We start from the raw sequence: 20,891 nt of genomic DNA, 5'->3' as shown, positions 1-20,891 counted from the left end.
TAAGTTTCTGTATTTTGCAATCTGATGTTTCTCCTTACAATGAGGTGCTACATTTTGTCTCCCACTCTACAACCCATTGTCTTGTGATCTGTTATCTCTTAGCATTTGTGAAAATCTATGCCTTATTAATATTTGATTGTTATTAGTACCATCTAGAGATTTCGGTTTGTGTGTGTGTGTGTTATCTGAAGATATATATTTCATTTAAATTTTTTGTATTAAGTGCCTAATACGTGCCAGGCTTTGTTCTAATCTAAGCAATGGAGATACAGCAGTGAACCAAACAGACAAAAATTTCCGCCTTCAGAGATCTAATTTCTAATGAGGAAGACAATGAAAAAGATGTATAAGTCAAATATATAAGTGAGTAAATTCTAAGGAGAAAAAGATGAAGGAAGTGGTGGGGAGCCAGGGAAGGCCCCTTCTGAAGTTAACTTTTGAGTGAAGACCTGAGAGAGAGAAGATCTCTGTCTGTCTGTCTGTCTGTCTGTCTACCTACCTAGCCATCCATCTATCCAAACTACATATACACACCTATAGACATGTTTATATGCCTTTATAACTACATTGGTATATATACATTTACACTTTATACTTATTTATTCTCATCTATCATGTCTCATATTTATGTGTTACATTTTAACACATTTGACTCAGATGAATTTATGGCCTTTTACAATCTAGAGAAATTTCACTTAATTATAATGTATTTAATATTGATGCTTAATTGACAGAATTTAGCCACTGGGGATTACTTTAAGCAAACTGTGTGCTCCCTCCAGCACAGGTATTTTGGACAAAATTGCTGCCATTATGATCGAGTCCCTTTTAGAGATCGCTGGGGGAAAATGTTTCCTTTATAGAACATGGCTTCATGCTGATTTCTAGTTCTTTCTCAATGTATTTTGTTATACCCTACTAAGATTTTGAACTTTGTTCACAAAACTCAAGACAGGGAGGTAACGGATTGGACGGTGGAGAAAAGTGGATTCCTGGAAGCCACGAGGTGGCTACACTTCATAACAGGAATAAGTCACCTTCCTGGATAGCTTTCTCACGCAGGCATTTACACAGTAATTCCTCACATATTCTACCAGAAAAAGTAGTGAAAGGATCTGCTCTTTTCACATTGTGACAAGTAGGGGACTTTGGAGTTACATCTACATATGGATGTCAACTCTTTTTCAGGAGAACTTGAAGTGATTCAGGCTCAGTTTAGTTATCTGTAAAACAAATCATAATTCTAGCCTTTTGAATTTTTGTGAGGATTAACTGAAAGAATGTAATATTTGTAAATAGTTAACAATGGGGTTATTGTTATGATAAAATCAATCACAAGGAGTTGGATTGTGTCCCTGAAAGCCAGCTACTCATGGGAGACAGAATTGTGAATTCAGCCCACGTCCTGCCTCTCTGTACATGTGTTGAGTCCCGAACAGCAGTGGCCACAGCCCATCTCTCTGATCCTGGAGCGGTAACTGCAGCTCTAGAGTCTCTCAGCACTCTCTCTGTTTGAATTTTTTTTTAGGATGGAGTTTTGCTCTTGTTGCTCAGGCTGGAGTACAATGTTGCAATCTCCGCTCACTGCAACCTCTGCCTCCCGGGTTCAAGTGATTCTCCTGCCTCAGCCTCCTGAGTAGCTGCTGGGATTATAGGTGCCTGCTACCATGCCTGGCTAACAGCTACTTTTTATATTTTTAGCAGAGATGGGGTTTCACCATGTTGGCCAAGCTGGTCTTGAACTCCTGGCCTCAGGTGATCCGCTCACCTCGGCCTCCCAAAGTACTGGGATTATAGGTGTCCAGCCATGATGCTGACTTTTATTAACAGAGGCCAGGAAAAGAAAAAGACAGGCATGACGCTTGTTTTTTTTTCTTCTTTTTTTCATTTTGTATTGATTTTTTTTCATATTTCAATTTGTAGTACATTATCAAAGTCATTTACTGTGACACTAATTTCTTGGTTTGTCCCCCCCTCTGTAAGTCCCATTCGTATTCACAGGCATATACAGGTGTGTTTGATATGCACTCCTTAAATGAATGTGTATCCCTACCAGATAGGTCATATGTTTTGTGTTTAAAATTTACACTAATGGTACTAGGCTACAAATTCTTTTTTTTCTACTGAGAATTGGTTTTTAGATTTTTCACATTTCTCTGTGTACAGTGCTCTAATGCTGTTCATCACGTCTAACATCTGTGTAGTAATTCATCCTGTATATTTACTACATTCTACTTATCTGTTCCTGTAGTGATGGGTACAACTCCTGGCTGCCACAAAGAATATTCTGGAATGCATTCTCCTTGTGGACCTGAACTAGATTAGACTATTTGCCCAGGAGTTGGCTAGTGGGATAAAGAGTTTTTGTACAGTTAATTTTACCAGGAAAACTAGATTGCTTTCTGGAATGGCTCCAAGCGTTTACATTCTCTCCAGCAGCACCTCTTTTACATCCTTGCAAATGCTCGTTCTTGAAATGTGTTAGTTTGCATTATTATGGACTCCTGGTGAATTAGAGCACATCTCTGTATACCTGTCACTCATCTGGACACTTTCAATGAAGTGTTTCTTCTTCGTCTTCTTTTTTTTTTTTTTTGAGACAGAGTTTCACTCTCGTTGCCCAAGCTGGTATGCAGTGGTGTGATCTCAGCCTGATCTCGGCTTGCTGCAACCTCTGCCTCCCGGGTTCAAGCGATTCCCCTGCCTCAGGCTCCTGATTAGTTGGGATTACAGGCATGTGCCACCATGACTGGCTAATTTTGTATTTTTAGTAGACATGGAGTTTCTCCCTGTTGGTCAGGCTGGTCTTGAACTCGCATCCTCAGGTGATCCATCCACCTTGGCCTCCCAAAGTGATGGGATTGCAGGCGTGAGCCACCGCGCATGGCCTGAGCTGTTTATTCTTACCCTGTTTATCCCTTATCAAATGATTTATCAAATCCATTCGTAAATGTTAAGACCTAGTTATAAATCCATCTGGCCTTGATACTTTTCTTTTCCCAGAAGGAGTGTCTCTATACATGACTTCAGTTTATTAAGTTTATTCAAATGTTAATTTGAACTTAGGTTTCAACTTTTTTTTTTTTTTTTTTTTTTTTTTTTGGGGGGGGAGGAAGGCAGGAAGGAAGGGAAGAAGGACGGTAGGGAGGAAGGAAGGGATGAAGGAAGGAAGGAAGGGAGGAAGCGGGGAGGGAGGGAGGGAGGGAAGGGAAGAAAGGAAATCAAGCAATGAAAGAGACATTGCCGACCTGTATCTAGAGGTTTACAAGTTGATTTCTTTTTTTTTGAGAGAAGGAAAGAAAAAAAAAAAATAAGTAAAGGAGAGGAAGAAAGAGGAAGAGAAAGAGGGAGAGTAAATGGAAATATTGCTTTATTTTGAAAAAAATTGGGTATTAATAATGGCCAATCAATGTTTCATTTAAACTAATGGGTAGGTGTGATGTGGTATTGACAAGAATGTATATTTTGTGTATTTGAAGTGGAGAGCTCTATAAATATTTATTAAGTTTACTTGTTCTGGATCTGAGTTCGAGTCCTTGATATCCTTATTAATTTTCTGTCTCATTGAATCTAAGTCTCCTATCTGGGTGTTAGGATCGTTAGCTCTTGTTGCATTGATCCTTTTACCACTATATCTTTGTTGCTTTAAAATCTATTTTATCCGATACAAGAATTGCAACTCCTGCTTTTTATTTATTTATTATTTATTTTTGCTCTCCATTTGGTTGGTCAATCTTTCTCCATCCCTTTGTTTTGAGTCTTTGTGTATCCTTGCATGTGAAACAGGTCTGGATGTAACATGCCGTTGGGTTTTGGCTGTGTCTTTTGATTGGGAATTTAGTCAATTTAAATTTAGGGTTACTGCCATTTGATGTTGACTGGCTGTTTTATCCATGTGTTGGTGTAAATTCTTCTTTATGTTGGTGCTCTTTACTTTTTGGTGTATTTTTAGAAAGGCTAATACTGGTTGTTTCTTTCTGTGTGTAATGCTTCTTTCAGAAGCTCTTGTAAAGCAGGCCTGGTGGTAATAACATCTCTGAGTTCTTGCTTGTTCATAAAAGATTTTATTTTTCCTTCAGTTGTGAAGCTTAGTTTGGCTGGATATGAAATTCTGGGCTGAAGGTTCTGTTCTTTGAGGATGTTGAATATTGGCCCCCACTCTCTTCTGGCCTGTAGAGTTTCTGCCGAGAGATCTGCTGTAAGTCTGATAGGCTTGCCTTTGTGGGTTATCCGACCTTTCTCTCTGGCTGCCCTTAGTATCCTCTCCTTCGTTTCAACCCTGGTGAATCTAACGATTACGTGCCTTGGGGTTGCTCTTCTTGAGGAATATCTTTGTGGTGTTCTCTGTATTACCTGGGGTTGAATGTTGACCTGCTTTGCTAGTTTAGGAAAATTTTCCTGAATAATATCCTGAAGGGTATTTTCCAGCTTGGATTCATTCTCTCCGTTGCATTCAGGTACACCTATCAAACGTAAATTTGGTCTTTTCACATAGTCCCACATTTCTTGGAGACTTTGCTCATTCCTTTTTATCCTTTTTTCTCTAATCTTTTCTTCACGTTTTATTTCATTAAGTTGGACTTTGACCTCTGATATCCCTTCTTCTGCTTGAACAATTCGAGTGTTTAAACCTGTGCATACTTCTCGGAGTTCCTGTATTGTATTCTTCAGTTCCATTAATTCACTCATACTCCTCTCTAAGTTGTCTATTCTCAATAGGATTTCATCAAGCCTTTTGTCAAAGTTCCTAGTTTCTTTACGTTGGGCTACAACATGTTCTTTTAACTCACCGAAGTTTGTTATTATCCATTCCTTGAAGAGTGATTCTGTCATCAGGAGGCGCTCGTTCTCCATCAAGCCTTGTTCCATTGTTGATGTGGAACTGTGATCATCTTTAGAGGGAGAGGCGTTCTGACTTTGAGTATTCTCAGCTTTTTTACGCTGGTTTCTTCCCGTCATTGTAAATTTATCCTCCTCTCGTCTTTGAAATTACCAACTTTCAGATTAGGTCTCTTGAGTGCACGTCCAGGTTGTTAGTTCCCAGGGCCAGAGCAGCGGCGTTAAAACTGATGGTGCTTTTCTGCCCAGGATTCTCCTGTCGGGCTTCCTTCTTGTGTCCGTAGTAGGGGACTCTGCCTTCCCGGGGCTCCAAACCTCGGTCAGAAGGGGAAGCGGTCCCGTTTACTCTGCTCCGAGAGCTGACGCGCCGAGGTGCCGGCGGAACCGCTGCGCCGACCACGAGAGTCGCGCTGGCGACCCGTGTGTTTCCACCACTGGGGGATCTTCTGCTCCGTGAGCGACCAGACTTTGTCTGAAAGTGTGGCGTCCTCTAGTTCTCCGCGCCTTCCCTGAGAGCTGCAATCCCGGGATGTTAGCGATCGGCCATCTTGGATCCGGGCTGGTTTCAACTTTTCTTACAAAAAGTCCTTTATACTATTTTTCATTATTTTAACTTCATGTTTCTTATTTCATCGTTTTCATTTTCTTGTTTGAATGTGTGCTGTTTTTGAATATCAGCCTTAACAGAGGTTGATGTGGCTTATTGATCATCGATCTTTTCAAAGCCCTCTCACAGTTGTGTTATCCTTTTCTCCTTTTTCTAATTCTCTATTTTATTGATTTCTTTATCTTTATAATATCTTTTTTGTTTTTTTGAGTGTGCTGTGTTCTTCCTATTCCAGACTTTTAGATTGAGAATTTTTTATTTTTCTTGATACATGTTATTTAAAGCTATAATTTCCTCTAAATACTGTATAAACTATGTCCCACAATTTTGGCATTTAATGTTTTCATTGCTATTCATTTTCATGTTTTGTACTTTTTGTATTCTTTTTTAATTCAAAACGCTTGGCTTTTTGTTATCTTTTTCTAATGCTATTGCTGGATAGTCACATGTTTGCATTTATTCTCTGGAACTGAATGAGGCTTCCTTTACTTCCTCATATGTGGTCAATTTTCATAACCGTCATGTTTATTTTTCATTTTTTTTTCTTTTTATAAATTTATTTGGAATGGAGTTTCGCTCTTGTTACCCAGACTGGAGTGCAATGGCACGATCTCGGCTCACTGCAACCTCCGTCTTCTGGGTTCAAGCAGTTCTCCTGCCTCAGCCTCCCGAATAGCTGGGACTACAGGCGCACACCGCCATACCCAGCTAATTTTTGTATTTTTAGTAGAGATGGGGTTTCACCTTGATGACCAGGATGGTCTCGATCTCTTGACCTCGTGATCCACCCACCTTGGCCTCCCAAAGTGCTGGGATTATAGGCGTAAGCCACCGCGCCCAGCCTTTTTTTTTTGAGATGGAGTTTCGCTCTTGTTACCCAGGCTAGAGTGCAATGGCGTGATCTCGGCTCACCGCAACCTCTACCTCCTGGGTTCAGGCAATTCTCCTGCCTCAGCCTCCTGAGTAGCTGGGATTACAGGCACGTGCCACCATGCCCAGCTAGTTTTTTGTATTTTTAGTAGAGACGGGGTTTCACCATGTTGACCAGGATGGTCTCGATCTCTTGACCTCGTGATCCACCTGCCTCGGCCTCCCAAAGTGGTGGGATTACAGGCGTGAGCCACCGCACCAGCCTTATTTTTAAAGTATATGAGTTCTAATCCCATCCATGAGGACTTTGCCCTCATGACTTAATTACCTCTTAAAGGCCCACCTCTTAACACTGTGACACTGGAGATAAGACTTTAACCTATGAATTTTGGAGGGGACACACACATTCAAACTGTAGCATTCCACCTGTAGCCCCCCCACCCAAATTCTTGTTTTTCTCACATGAAAAATACATTGATTCCATCTTAATAGCCCCCAAATCTTAACTCATTCCAGCATCATCTCAAACGTCTAAAGTCCAGAGTCTCATCCAAGTCAGATCTAGGTAAGACTTCATTCTGAGGCAAATCTGCCTCCAGTTGTGAGCCCATGAAATCAAACAAGTCATGTGCTTTCAAAATACAGTGGCATGAGGTAGACATTTTGATTCCAAAGGAGAAATAGGAAAGAAGAAAAATGTAATAGGTCTTAACAAAATCCAAAACACAAAAGGGCCAACAGTATTAAAGCTTTAGGCTTGAGAATAATCTTTGACTTCATGTCCTACCTTCCACACACTAGGGAAGGAGCTGGGCCCCCAAATCCCGGAGCAGCCCCACCTCCATGGCTTTGATGGGTGCAGCCCGGTCTTCAGCTCTCACATGTTGAAGTTGGATGCTTGCAGCTTTCCCAGGCTGGTGATGCACATGGGTGGCTCTACTGTCTGGGGTCTTGAAGGCTTCCCCCCACCTGCATGACTCCACTAGGAGTTGCCATAGTGGAGACGCTCTGTAGTGGCCCTGAGGCTGTCCAAGACATTCCTTTTTAAAAAATTATTTTTGGAGACGGAGTCTCACTGTGTTTCCCAGGCTGGAGTGCAGTGGCAGGATCTCAGCTCACTGCAACCTCTGCCTCCCGGTTTCAAGCAATTCTCCTGCCTCACGCTCCTGAGTAGCTGGGATTACAGGCATGTGCTACCAGGCCTGGCTAATTTTTATATTTTTAGTGGAAACAGGGTCTCACCATATTGTTCAGGTTGGTCTCAAACTCTTGACCTTGTGATCCACCCTCCTTGGCCTCCCAAAGTTCTGGGGTTACAGGTGTGAGCCACTGAGCCTGGCCAAGACATACTTTAAAATCTAAGTGGAGGAAGCCACACCTCAATGTCTCTTGCACTGCCCACCTGCAGAAATAGCACCATGTGGCCATTACCAAAGCTCACCACTGTGCCCTCTGGAGCAGCAACCAGAGTCATCCTGGGCCAGCTTGAGCCACAACAGAGGCAGCTGCAGAGTGCTGTGCTGGAATGCAGGGAGCAGAGAGCTGAGGCAGCCCTGGGCACTGGGCCTCAAGGTCGCATGGGCACCCTGGGCCTCTCTCTCAAAACCTTTCTGCCCTCAAAGCCCTGCTACTCTGGGCCTTTGGTGGGCATGGCAACCTCAGAGGTCTCTAAAATGTCTCTAGGGTCATTCTCCCACTATTTTGATGAACAGCACAATAGTGGTGAACTAGCCTTCTAGCCAGTTAGCCACACCCTTGGTTTCTCATCTAAATACCCCTTTTTATTCTTTACATGGCCAAGCTGAAAATTTTTCAAATCTTTATATTCTGCTTCACTTTTAACTATAAATTATGTCTTTGCATTTTTCCTCTTTTCTCACATTTTACGAAAAGCAATTAAGAGAAGCCATGCAGCTCCTTCCGTAGTTTTCTTTTTTTTCCTTTTCTTTTTTTTTTGAGACAGAGTCTTGTTCTGTCGCCCAGGCTAGAGTGCAGTGGCACCATCTTGGCTCACTGTAACCTCCGTCCCCTGGGTTCAAGCGATTCTCCTGTCTCAGTCTCCTGAGTAGCTGAGATTAAAGGCGCACACCACCACACCTGGCTCATTTTTGTGTTTGTAGTAGAGACGGGGTTTTACTATGTTGGCCAGGCTGGTCTCAAACTGCTGACCTCAGCTGATCCACCCACCTTGGCCTCCCAAAGTGCTGGGATTACAGGTGTGAGCCACCATGCCCGACCGTCTTCTCTATATTTAAAATGGGTTTCTCATAGGCATCATACAGGTGGGTGCTTTTTAACAATTTAGCCTGAAAATCTGTTTAATTGGGATGTTTAGACCATTTACACTTTTAAATAATTATTGAGTAAAAATCACATCATATGAAAGTAATCATTTTAAAGTGAACAACTCAGTGGCATTTAGTACCTTCCCAGTGTTGGGCAACAGCCACCTCGAATTCCAAAACGTTTCCATCATTCCAAAGGAAAACTGCTTTTTGATTAAGCAGTTTCTCCCCCATTCCTCCCTTCCTCTGTTCCTTAGTAACTACTAATCTGTGTTCCATCTCTACGGCTTTTTAAAAATTTTCGATAGTTCGTATAAATTGTATGCTGCAGTATGAAACCTTTTGTATCTACCTTCTTTAGCATGATGTTTTGCGGCTTTACCCATGTTGTGGCATTATCGATACTTCGTTCTTTTTTTATTTTTAAGACGGAGTCCACTCTAGCCCAGGCGCAGTCTCGGCTCACTGCAACCTCTGGCTCCCAGGTTCAAGCGGTTCTCTTGTCTCAGCCTCCTGAGTAGCTGGGATTACAGGCACACACCACCACACCCAGCTAATTTTTGTGTTTAGAGACGGGGTTTCGCCATGTTGGTCAGGCTGGTCTCAAACTCCTGACCTTGTGATCCACCCACCTTGGCCTCCCAAAATGTTGGAATTACAGGCATGAGCCACTGCACCCGGGCGCTTTGTTATTTTTTTAATGGCTGAGTAATATTCCATTGTATGAATTACCACAACTGGTAATTTTGTCTATTTGGTAACTTTATTGGTAACCTGGTAACTTTATTCATCTGTTGAATGACATCTGGGTTATTTCCACCTTTTGGCTATTGTGAATAGTGCAGCCATGAACATGTGTGTGCATGTTCTTGCTTTCAGTTCTTTTGGGTATATACTTAGGGTAAGAATCATTAAGTCATATGGTAATTCACCATTTAGCTTTCTGAGGAACTGCCAAATCATTTTCTACAGTGGCTGAACTATTTTACATTCCCACCAACAATGTGCCGGTTTTCCAGTATCTTCGCATCCTCACCGACACTGTCTCCTTCTTTGATTACTGCCATTCTAGTAGATGTGAAGTGGTACCTTCCTGTGGTTTTCATTTACATTTCACTAATGACTAGTGATGTCAAACATCTTTTCAAAGCTTATTGGTCATTTGCATATCTTATTTGCCTAGATGTCTACTCATCATGTCTTTTACCCAAAGTTTAATTTGTTTTTTTGTCTTTTCATGTTGAGTCACAAAGAAATCTTAATATGTATTAAATAATAGACCCTTATCCTATACCTGATTGGCAAATATTTTCCTTTATTCTTTTTTTTTTTTTTTTTTTTGAGATGAAGTCTCGCTCTGTTGCCAGGCTGGAGTGCAGTGGCGCTATCTTGGCTCACTGCAACCTCTGCCTCCAGGTCTCAAGCGATTCTCCTGCCTCAGCCTCTGAGTAGCTGGGACTACAGGTTCATGCCACCACGCCCAGCTAATTTTCGTATTTTTAGTAGAGATGGGGTTTCACCGTGTTGGCCAGGATGGTCTTGATCTCTTGACCTCGTGATCTGCCTGCCTTGGCCTCCCAAAGTGCTGGGATTACAGGTATGAGCCACCACACCCGGCCCTCCTTCATTCTTTAGGCTATCTTTTGACTGTCTTCATAATGTCCTGCGATGCACAACAGTTTCTAATTTTTGTGCAGTGCAGTTTAACAAATGTGAGCAAAAGGGATGAGTGTAATTTCTGGACTGCAACCCTAGAAAGCACTGTGCCTGCTTCCTCTGCCCTCTCCTTCCCTACTGGCTGGGAGATACTGAGAATTTTAACATCCCCCTTTGCCCCAAAGACGGATACTACCCATGCTGGAAGGCAGAGCTATCCCATTAGCCCTGGACTGCTCAGCTTGAGACTCTTACACAAGGCAGAAATAAACATGGTATTCAGGTCACTTAATATGTATTTTAGGATCTTTGCTATATCACCTTAACCTATACTCTAATTTTACAACTACAGTGTGGCATACAAATATTACCATTTTCTGGTTGTGCCGTGGTGAAGGCTGGGAAGGACTATGACATGGACCATTTGTTCTTGGTCCCTTTTGCTGACCCTTCCTTCTCACTGCCATCAAGTGGAGAATCCTTTCCTCCATACCATCCAGGTAGTTGGTTTAGTCTGGTCCCAAAGATAAAGGTCAAATACCCCAACTCTTGCAGAAAATTTGAGCATATATTGGCCATAGGAAGCCATTGCCTTGCCTTGGGTAGCACATGCGATAAAGGTTGGTGAGCCCCGAGCACATGCGATAAAGGTTGGTGAGCCCTGGTGCTGGACATCCCCAAATAAATCCCCAGGGGCCCGACACCCATGAAAGACTACTTGCATCATGGGTTGTCCTGACATAAGAGTTCCCCGAAGACTTCCCTTCCTAGCTGGGAATCAGGAGTTCCAACTCCTCCAAAGAGAGATATTTTCATAGTTGTTCCCTCAGTCCTCACGGCCTCTTTTTCCTGCTCTGGCTGGCTTGGGACGCCAGAAAAACTGAGTCTCCCGTTTATCTTCCAGCCTCTGAGCACCGTTATGATGCAGTGAGATGCCCAAATTAAGGTGAATTGCAGGTCTGACTTCTTGGCTTGTTGGTTCCCTTGGACATGCATCCTCAGAGAGCTCTTCTCCCAGGTGTAGCCTCCAACCCTCGGGCTTCCTGACAGCAGCACCTTCAGCTGAGCTGGTGGGCAAGAGCTCCTTAGAACCCTTCCTTCCTCCCTCTGCTCGGCCCTTCCTCTCCCCACATCGCTTCTTCCCGGTGCAGGGGCAGCGGCTGGGGCCTCAGCCTTAGTACTTCCAGCTGAACCCTGGGATGGCGCGGGACTGTAGCTCTAGGAAGTATCTGAGCCTGCACGCGGTTTGCATCATTGGGAGCACGCGCCTCGCCCTCTGAACTACGAGCCCCATAACCCTTCGCGACAAGCGTTTCCCGCCTTTCCCCTTTCATTTCCCAGAGGCCATTGCAGGCCGGTCCTGGCCCTGGGGCTGCGGTCCCCGTGTTCCCAGGGTGAATGAAGGCGTGCGAGGCGCTGCTGCTTGTACCCAGGAGAACCAGGTAGGAAGGTTGCATGCTCCATAGAGGCCAGCCTGTGCCGGCCGGGAGCTGTAGGACCGTTTTTGTCTGGGGTTGCCTATGGGTGTTCGCGGGTGTTTGCTTTGGTGGGTCTGCGCGTGCGCTTGCGGGTGCGTGTTCCGAGCCCGCCCACAAGAGCCTGCGTGCGTCTTTTGTCTTGTGTTGCTATGAGATTTGCATCTGTGCATCTGGAATAGCTTGTTTGTGGGGGCACTGTGTGTGCGTTACCGTGTGTGTCTCAGGTAGGATTGTGACGGGCCATGTGACTGTGATGCCATCACCAGGTTGCTGAGATGGCGTGACCGCGTGCTGCATATCAGTCTCCAGTAGGTTCCTCCACCGTCTTGGTAATGGTGGTAATAGCTGACACTGCAGGGGCCAAGGATGAGATCTTGGCATTCAGCCTGTGAGAGTCTTTGGTCAGCTTCCATGCCTGGAGGCCTTTTTGGCCAGCCACACTGGGCTGTTAAATTGTGACAAAGTGGTATTTGGCACTGCTTGCACAGGGTCATGGACTAAAAGGATAAGGTCTTCCAACAAGGGATGTGGTATTTACTTTTGCTGGATCGTATGTCTTATCTACCTTTTTGGAGATAATTTGTATATAAGTAACACATACAGAAGTATTTATTTATTTATTTATTTAGAGGCAGAGTCTTGCTCTGTTGCTAGAGAATGGGGTGCAGTGGCTGATCTGGTCACACTGCAACCTCTGCCTCCTGGGTTCAAGTGATTCTCCTGCCTCAGTTTCCCAAGGATTTGGGACTACAGGTGCGCGCCACCACACCCAGAAAAGTGCTGAGATTACAAGCATGAGCCACCACACCTGGCCTCTTTCTTTTTATAATAGGCCGCCTTGTATTGTTTTTAACCTCTCCCTCATATGACCCCTTCCTCTGTTCCTCTCTTCCTACAGAGGCAAGCACTGTAATGGATTAGAAAAGTATCATTCCCATATATTTCCTTAGACTTTTAGTGCACATGTCTCTAAACAACATTTTCTGGATTTCATCCATGAAAAGTACACATTTTAACATTCTGACATCAGAATATATCTTACAGTTGACAGTGTGTCATATTTTAATGATGTACTTTTTCTTGCACATAAAATAGTGTGTCAGTAATTGATAACATTTTAGAATCCTTGAAATACAGTATTACTGTTTTGCCTGACTTTGAAATGTATTTAAGTATTATATACTATAATTCTACAGCTTGCTTTTTTCCCCAACATATTTATGCAATTTATTTGTGTTTGATATTTGTAGCTTTAGTTCACATATAACCACTGCTGTATAAATAATCTATTTTCACTCTCCTGTTGGTAGACACTACAATGTTGCTATAACACCACTGCTAATGTGTGCAGGAGGTTTTATTGGTTCATACCTAGAAGTGAGTGTTTTGGGACTTTGCGGTATAGGTGTTCTCAGCCTCACTAATATTGTTAGTGAACATTCCCACCATTAACGTATGAGTTCATTTTTCCATTTGATTCTTGTCCTCACCAATCCTTATTGTCAGGTGTTTTTTCCAAAGATTCATTTTTTAAGAACAGTTTTAGGTTCACAACAAAATTAGGCAGAAAGTACAGAGATTTTCCATATGCTCTCCCCCAACACCTGGATGGCCTCCCCCATTCTCAACACCTCCCATCCATGTGGTCTATTTGTTGTAACTGATGAATCTACATTGATACTTTTTTTTTTTTTTTTTTTTTTTGAGAAAGAGCCTCACTCTGTTGCCCAGGCTGGAGTGCAGTGGTGTGATCTCCACTCACCACAGCCTCCGCCTCCTGGGTTCAAGCGATTCTCCTGCCTCAGCCTCCTGAGTAGCTGGGACTACAGGCCTGTGCCACCATGTCTGGCTAATTTTTGTATTTCTAGTAGAGACGGGGTTTCACTATGTTGGCCGGGCTGGTCTTGAACTCCTAACCTCATAATCCGCCCACCTGGGCCTCCCAAAGTGCTGGGATCACAGAGTGAGCCACTGCACCAGGCCAGCATTGATACGTTGTTATCACTGAGTCTGTAAGTTTCACTGTTGGTGTTGTGCAGTCTGTAGACTGACAGATAGATCATGACGTGCATTCACCATTATGGTATCATCCCAAATCTGCCTCCTCTAATAATTTCATACCACCTCCTGTTGCTACTGTGGGTTGGCATTAAGCCTAAGGAAAAGAAGAGAGAGAATGCCATTGGCAATCAGGACGAGTTTTAATAATCATGAGAGCTTGAGCAAGTGTTAAATGAAACTGTTGTTTAAGACTGCGAGTGTTCTGATGAAACAAAGCATGATCAGCTTGAGCTGGCAAAATGCAGGAAAGTCTGCAAACCACATCTGTGGTTGTACCAGAGCGTCAGCTCAAGCGTTCTCTTCCGATACGGGACCAGGTAACCAAGAATGAGAGCGAATATGGGGGATCTAAAGAGGGCGATGATGGGCACTGAGGAGCTCCTGTGTGGTCAGAAAGGAAGCTGGTAAACATTCATTAGTAATGCCCTTCACCTGTGCAAGATCTAAATGAGTGATGCTAACTCTCTTTATGTCTTGGTGAGGAAAGGTTTGTAAAACCATTATTGGGGCACCTAACTCCACCTGCTGTGTAGTTTAAAAATGTTCCTGGATTTTGCGTTGCCCGTTTTGCACGGCATCTTGCTACGCGATAGCTGTCTTTTCAGTTTCTTTTTTTGAACCATCTGTAGAGACAGTAGTGGCATGAAGCAAGAGCTTAGAGACAACAATAGGTAATTTTTTTTCTTGCTTCTAAAGGGAGCAAGTTATTAATATTGTCACAGATTATCTGGTAAATTTTTTTAAAATTATACTTTAAGTTTTGGGGTACATGTGCAGAACGTGCAGGATTGTTACATAGGTACACACGTGCCTTGGTGGTTTGCTACGTCCATCCCCCCGTCATCTGCATTAGATATTTCTCCTAATGTTATCCCTCCCCAATCCTCCCACCCCTTGCTATACCTTCCCTAGTCGCCCCCACTCCCCTCACAGACCCCAGTGTGTGATGTTCCCTTCACTGTGTGCATGTATTCTCATTGTTCAACACATACTTACGAGTGAAAACATGCGGTGTTTGGTTTTCTGTTCCTGTGTCAGTTTGCTGAGACTGATCGTTTCCAGCTTCATCCATGTCCCTGCAAAGGACATGAACTCATCCTTTTTTATTGCTGCATAAAAAAATAGGGAACTCTTCACGAATTTGGGGCCAAGCTAATCTTCTCTGTATCTTTCCAATTTTAGTAAATGTGCTGCTGAAGGTAGCACAACAATAGATACATTTTAACAGGCATAGTTTGTAAAACATTAAGGAGCTTGGAGGCTGGTAAATATCAGCTTGGAAGCTGATATTACCAATAAAGTCAGCTATTGCTACTTGCCAATCAAGATCACAAGCTAAGAGAGTCTGAAATGGTTCCTTTTACTGTAGGAAAAGAGTAGCAGGGTTATATCTTGACAATTGGCTGCAACATTGGCGCCCCTTTATGAGAAGACAAGCTATTAAACCTGTGGTCTTTTGTATATGTTTAGAGGGGTTATGAGACAGGTAAGTAGCCCATAAAGTACAGAAACGGCAAAAGATAAAGCCTACCTGTTAAACTAAGGCGTGGAAGGGATGGATATTTTAAGTGAGTTTTTTTTGTTTTTGTTTTTGAGATGGAGTTTCGCTCGTTACCCCCCTGGAGTGCAATAGCGCGATCTCGGCTCACCGCAACCTCCGCCTCCTGGGTTCAGGCAATTCTCCTGCCTCGGCCTCCTGAGTAACTGGGATTACAGGCACGCGCCACCATGCCCAGCTAATTTTTTGTATTTTTAGTAGAGACAGTTTCACCAGGTTGACCAGGATGTTCTCGATCTCTTGACCTCGTGATCCACCCGCCTCGGTCTCCCAAAGTGCTGGGATTACAGGCTTGAGCCACCGCGCCCAGCCCATTTTTTACAGGCTTGAGCCACCGCGCCCAGCCCATTTTAAGTGAGTTTTAACCATATTTTGGCCCTTGAAAGTTATTGGAATGTGACTGCAAGTCACCAGGATAACCTATATTGAGTTATCTTAAGTGTGTAGAAAAAAAAAAAAAAGAAAACCCCCAAAACATTTTTAAATGTCTTTAGGTGTTGGCCATTTTCCTGGATTTGCCGTTAGCTAGAATGTCTTAGACGTGAACTGCTTTCACCTGCTCTGGGCTCCTTGGGCAGCCTCTGTTTTAACAGCCTGCCTCCTGCTGCGTTTTCACTACAAGTGGCAGCAAGAGGCCAGAGAAAGACCAGATGGTAAAGTGCCCGTATGAGTGTGACCACTCCCCTCCTCCCACAGGCCACCGATGCTTGGAGCCAACGCTGTTGGGTAAGGCACTGAAAACATACTGGGCTTTTTATTATTCTTACTGTCCGCAAGCAGAGAGGCTCAGGGGAGGAGCAGACATGCAGCATAGGGTCTGCTTTGAATTTTCCCAGCCGCAGTGTTCTGAAGATGACAGCAGCTCAAAAAGCTTGCCCTCCTCAGCCTAGTTAGCATTTCATATACGGCTACGGGAGAGCACCCCTTACTAGCAGGCTTCTCCCCCAGAGCTCTGTACTCTAGGCTTCTCCACACCCCTCTGCCTACTTTAGGCTAATAGGGTCAGGGTGCACGTGGACTGTTTCTTAGCCCTTTCCCCAGGGGACTAGGAAGACAAGGAATTGGTTGTCGGCTGAGACATTCGAGGGGTGGCAGAAGTAGGAAAAGCCGCAGCACAGAAGCAGCAGGCCGCTTTCTGGGCACAGTTACTAAGGCACGTGACTATGGTGAAAAGGATTCTTAGGACTGGGCTGGAGCTGCCTGGAGCTGCCTGAAGCCACCCGGGACTCGGTCTGTGCCTCTCGGCCCCCGCTCCGTCACCACAAACCCAGAAAGTGGCAACTTGCCTAGATTGCCAGTGACTAAATGGGCACTCCATGGCATCTTAGCAACTCTCCTGCGTCAGGCCTCTGTGGGCAGCAAGAAAGCCAGAGGTTTCTGGGATAAAACCCAAGAGGCAGCATGCAACTTTCCCTTATACTCCAGGGAAACAAAAAAGACAAGGCCAGGGAAGGCCAGTGCTGGAAGCAGGAAGTGAGAACTTGCTTGTTAGGAAGACAGGCGTCCTCAGCCACTTTCCTTCCCTTCTGGAGGCTCCCCTCCGACAGGGAAGTCTGTTGAGGAGATGTGGCCACCCGATCATATAGATGGTTTGCTGATTGGGGGTCTTATCCAAGAACCGTCCCTTGGGCAGCCTCCAATCTCCTCAAGGGGGTTAGGAGATGCTGTTGGCTGGACGGAGCCAACAGATACAGGTTCCTTTAAGGGTGGAGGAAAATAAGGCAATGGCTTTTCTATTGGTGAAGGAAAAGCCTCCGGTCCATCCTTATTCTCAGTAGAAAAAATATCCTTATTCCCCATACAAGGGAATGAAGGCGGGAGAGGAGCTTCTCCCTGTTGTTCTGGTTCCTGCTTTTCCTTCTCCTTTAAATCTCCTGAATTCCCTTCAGGTGGAGAAGATGGGCTGTCTGACTCACCGCAATTTGGTAGATAAAGAGGATACCACACCCAAGATACAACACAGAGCCTACCAGTGCCCATGTGGTCAAAATAGTGACATTATAGAGTGACCTTGCTCATATCCTTTTTCCAGGCAGCAACCTATCTGCTCCCATAACTAAATCTAAGGTTCCTTGATCAGGAAACCAATGACATTCCTGCTGAACTAATGCCTTGTGTAGAGCTCCAGGCTCTACAGTGCACTTACATAGCCGTTGCCCTGTTTTAAAAAATACTCTCTGCTCGTTGGTCATTTCTTGACCCATGATAACCCCTGATACTTTACACTTGCATCTCGTCCTCCTGATGGGAGTCAGGACTGTCCCTTATGGGGATTCCCCAAAAATTGATGAGCTCTCCTCCTTCATGCATAACTTCAAGGTGATCACACCGCGGGCCCCACTTGCAGAGCTTATAGCTTGCAGTGAAGGCCGAGAAGGAAGTACTCAGACAATTCCAGCTGAGCGGGGCTCAAGGGTAGCTCTTCTGAGAGAGTCCGCCCCAGCAACCGTCCACCAAGTATTTATTGAAGGGTCCTGTATTAACTACAAACATCCACTGGATGGTCATTTGAGGTGGGTTGCTGAGGCACCTGTGACATTGTACACACGCAAACTGCGTTCTCAGGAGGCTGTTTTCAGAGTTCCTTATCACGACACACACTCCACTCTCTGTCTGTTTTCAGGGTCAAAGAATTTCTTTCCTGTGCACAAACAACATTAACACAGTGCCTCAGTATTTTTCCATGCCCCGACGCAAATGCCATGTACGTAAGTTTGAATATGTTGCCATGTGCCCCCTACATGAATGGCTTTTTATTATTTTGAGACAGGGACTCATTGTGTCACCCAGGTTGGAGGGCAGTGGTGTGATACCAGCTCATTGCAACCTCAGCCTCCCAGGCTCAAGAAATCCTCCCACCTCAGTCTCCCAAGTAGCTGGAACCACAGGCACATACCACCACACCCAGCTAATTTTCTGTATTTTTGGTAGAGATGGGGTTTAACCCATCAGCCTAGGAGTTCCTCAGGCTGGTCTTGAACTCCTAAGCTCAGATGATCTACCCACCTTGGCCTCTGAAAGTGCTGGGATTACAGGCATAAGCCATCGTGGCTGGTCCTCCAAATAGGCTTTTAATGCAGACAAAAGTGCCCTATTCTGGAAAAAAAAGCGCCACAAAGGACCTTCATTAGTAAGGAAGAGAGTGAGCAACAGGATTTAAGGCAGGAATGGAGAGGATAACTACTGTTTTGTACAAATGCAGTTGGGTTTATGGTGAGGACTGCCCTTATCTATAAATCTGCTAACCCCTCAGCCTCAAAGGGAAGAGAGAATACCAGCTCTCAGTCATCTGGCTGAATAGTAAGAAGGTCTGACAACTGGATCCCTCCTCCTGGATTGGTTCCATTGACACCTTGTCCCTGAGATCAGGAGGTATCTTGCCAGTAAGAGACTGCTTTTGAAAATTCTTTTGATCTTGGACAATGCTCCCGACCACCCAGAGCCCGGTGAGTTTAACACTGAAGATGTCAAAATGGTTTGCTTGCCTCCAAACACACTCATTTGGCCTCTAGATTGGCTCTGTCATAAATCCCATGCAGTCATGCACAACATCTAGACAGTTTTCTCCAGCAGGAATTTATTGTTTTGGCTTGACGGCTTTCATTTCTGTAACAATGTTGGCATCTTCAGTGGTGTGATCCTTCCAGACTTTCACAGTGTTCTATCAGGGTTCTCTTCTACAGCACTGACCAGCCTTTCTATAGAGTACCACGTGTAATCGCTTGAACCCAAGAGGCGGAGGTTGCAGTGAGGTCGCATCATGCCGCTGCACTGCAGCCTGGTGACAGAGCAAGACTCCATCTCCAAAAAAAAAAAATTATCCAAAAAACCTTCCTTCCAAACACTGTTACAAATAGTGCTAAGTGACTTTGAAATTAAAGTCCTCAACTTAGGCCTTAATTTAAGCCCTAGGGAATGTTAGACATAATCAGCTCCATTCTTTGAACTCAGGACATGGAAAATGGTAGTGTAAATAATAAAACTCGAATTAGCTGATGGATTTCTTTTTTTTCTCTAGCAGAATTGTATCCAGTACATTTGAACAGGGTAAAACATGTTAGAGCATCCAAAGACAGAGTCTATACCCAGGGACACAAAGAGTGATAGTATTTTAAGGAAGCACACTTTTTATTTTTTTTAAGACAGAGTTTCGGGCCGGGCACAGTGGCTCACACCTGTAATCCCAGCACTTTGGGAGGCCGAGGCGGGTGGATCACGAGGTCAAGAGATCGAGACCATTCTGGTCAACATGGTGAAACCCCGTCTCTACTAAAAATACAAAAAATTAGCTGGGCACAGTAGTGCGTGCCTGTAATAACAGCTACTCAGGAGGCTGAGGCAGGAGAATTGCCAGAACCCAGGAGGCGGAGGTTGCGGTGAGCTGAGATCGCGCCATTGCACTCCAGCCTGGGCAACAAGAGCGAAACTCCGTCTCAAAAAAAAAAAAAAAGACAGTTTCACTCTTGTTTCCCAGGCTGGAGTGCAATGGTGTGGTCTCCTGGGCTCAAGCGATTCTCCTGTCTCAGCCTCCCAAGTAGCTGGGATTACAGGCATGCACCATCACACCAGGCTAGTATTTGTATTTTTAGTAGAGATGGTGTTTCACCATGTTGGTCAACCTGCTCTCAAAGTTCTGACCTAGTGATCCGCCCGCCTCAGCCTCCCAAAGTGCTGGGGTTATAGGCGTGAGCCACTGCGCCCGGCCACATTCATAGATGTTAATCTTTTACATGTTTAAGTATTTTTAGGTCCTAAATACATCTTTAAATACCAAATCATATTTTCTTTTCTTTTTTTTTTTTTTGAGACGGAGTTTCGCTCTTGTTACCCAGGCTGGAGTGCAATGGCACGATCTCGGCTCACCGCAACCTCCGCCTTCTGGGTTCAAGCAATTCTCCTGCCTCAGCCTCCCGAGTGGCTGGGACTACAGGCATGCACCACCATGCCCAGCTAATTGTTTTATTTTTAGTACAGACGGGGTTTCACCATGTTGACCAGGATGGTCTCGATCTGTTGACCTCGTGATACACCCTCCTCGGCCTCCCAGAGTGCTGGGATTATAGGCGTGAGCCACCGCACCTGGCCCCAAATCATATTTTCAACATAAGACCAGCTGTCTTGGTTCTGACATAATGAGCAGATTTTTTCATCTTATTAAAGAAGAGATGGTGGTGCCGGTAAGGGCTCAGTGGCTCTTTTGCCTTTCATGGCTGGGATTATTTTAAGGAGAGACAGTTTCATCCCATAGTGAATTTGGAATAAATATAACTAGGGCACAGGTCTGTGAAGCCATGTCATATATTCTGGTCTGATGTGGGTTCCTCTTGGTCATTACATGGATCCTACAACACAATCCAGTTTATTCCGGGTAAACTGGGCTCTGGGCATGTGGAGGTTTCTTGAAGTAAAGCAGAGGAAAGCACTTATTGCTCCAAAGATACAGCCCTAATCCAAACTCCTCTCCAGGGGAGACCTCTCTTTCTGATGTTGTACTTTCTAAATGAGTGTCTCTGGGTGAGCCTCTGCTGCTTGTACCT

The 20,891-nt window shown here is 44.4% G+C and overlaps 1 long non-coding RNA gene and 1 pseudogene across 2 annotated transcripts in view; one reads left to right on the top strand and one right to left on the bottom strand.

Annotated features, from left to right (window-relative positions):
- Window positions 1-11,606: 11,606 nt before the first annotated feature.
- LOC128930534 (uncharacterized) overlaps window positions 11,607-20,891 on the top strand; it is a 36,733-nt gene continuing 27,448 nt past the window's right edge. For both annotated transcript variants that reach the window (XR_008478699.2, XR_013530791.1), the window contains exon 1: window positions 11,607-11,699. This is a non-coding gene — a long non-coding RNA (uncharacterized LOC128930534). The remainder of the gene's footprint in view (window positions 11,700-20,891) is intronic.
- LOC118150348 (U6 spliceosomal RNA) lies at window positions 14,914-15,002 on the bottom strand (annotated as a pseudogene).

Source organism: Callithrix jacchus, chromosome 22 (assembly GCF_049354715.1).
Source record: "Callithrix jacchus isolate 240 chromosome 22, calJac240_pri, whole genome shotgun sequence".
Classification (NCBI taxonomy): Eukaryota; Metazoa; Chordata; class Mammalia; order Primates; family Cebidae; genus Callithrix; species Callithrix jacchus.
Note: the sequence above shows the minus strand (reverse complement) of the source record. Positions and strands in the feature narration are given on the sequence as shown.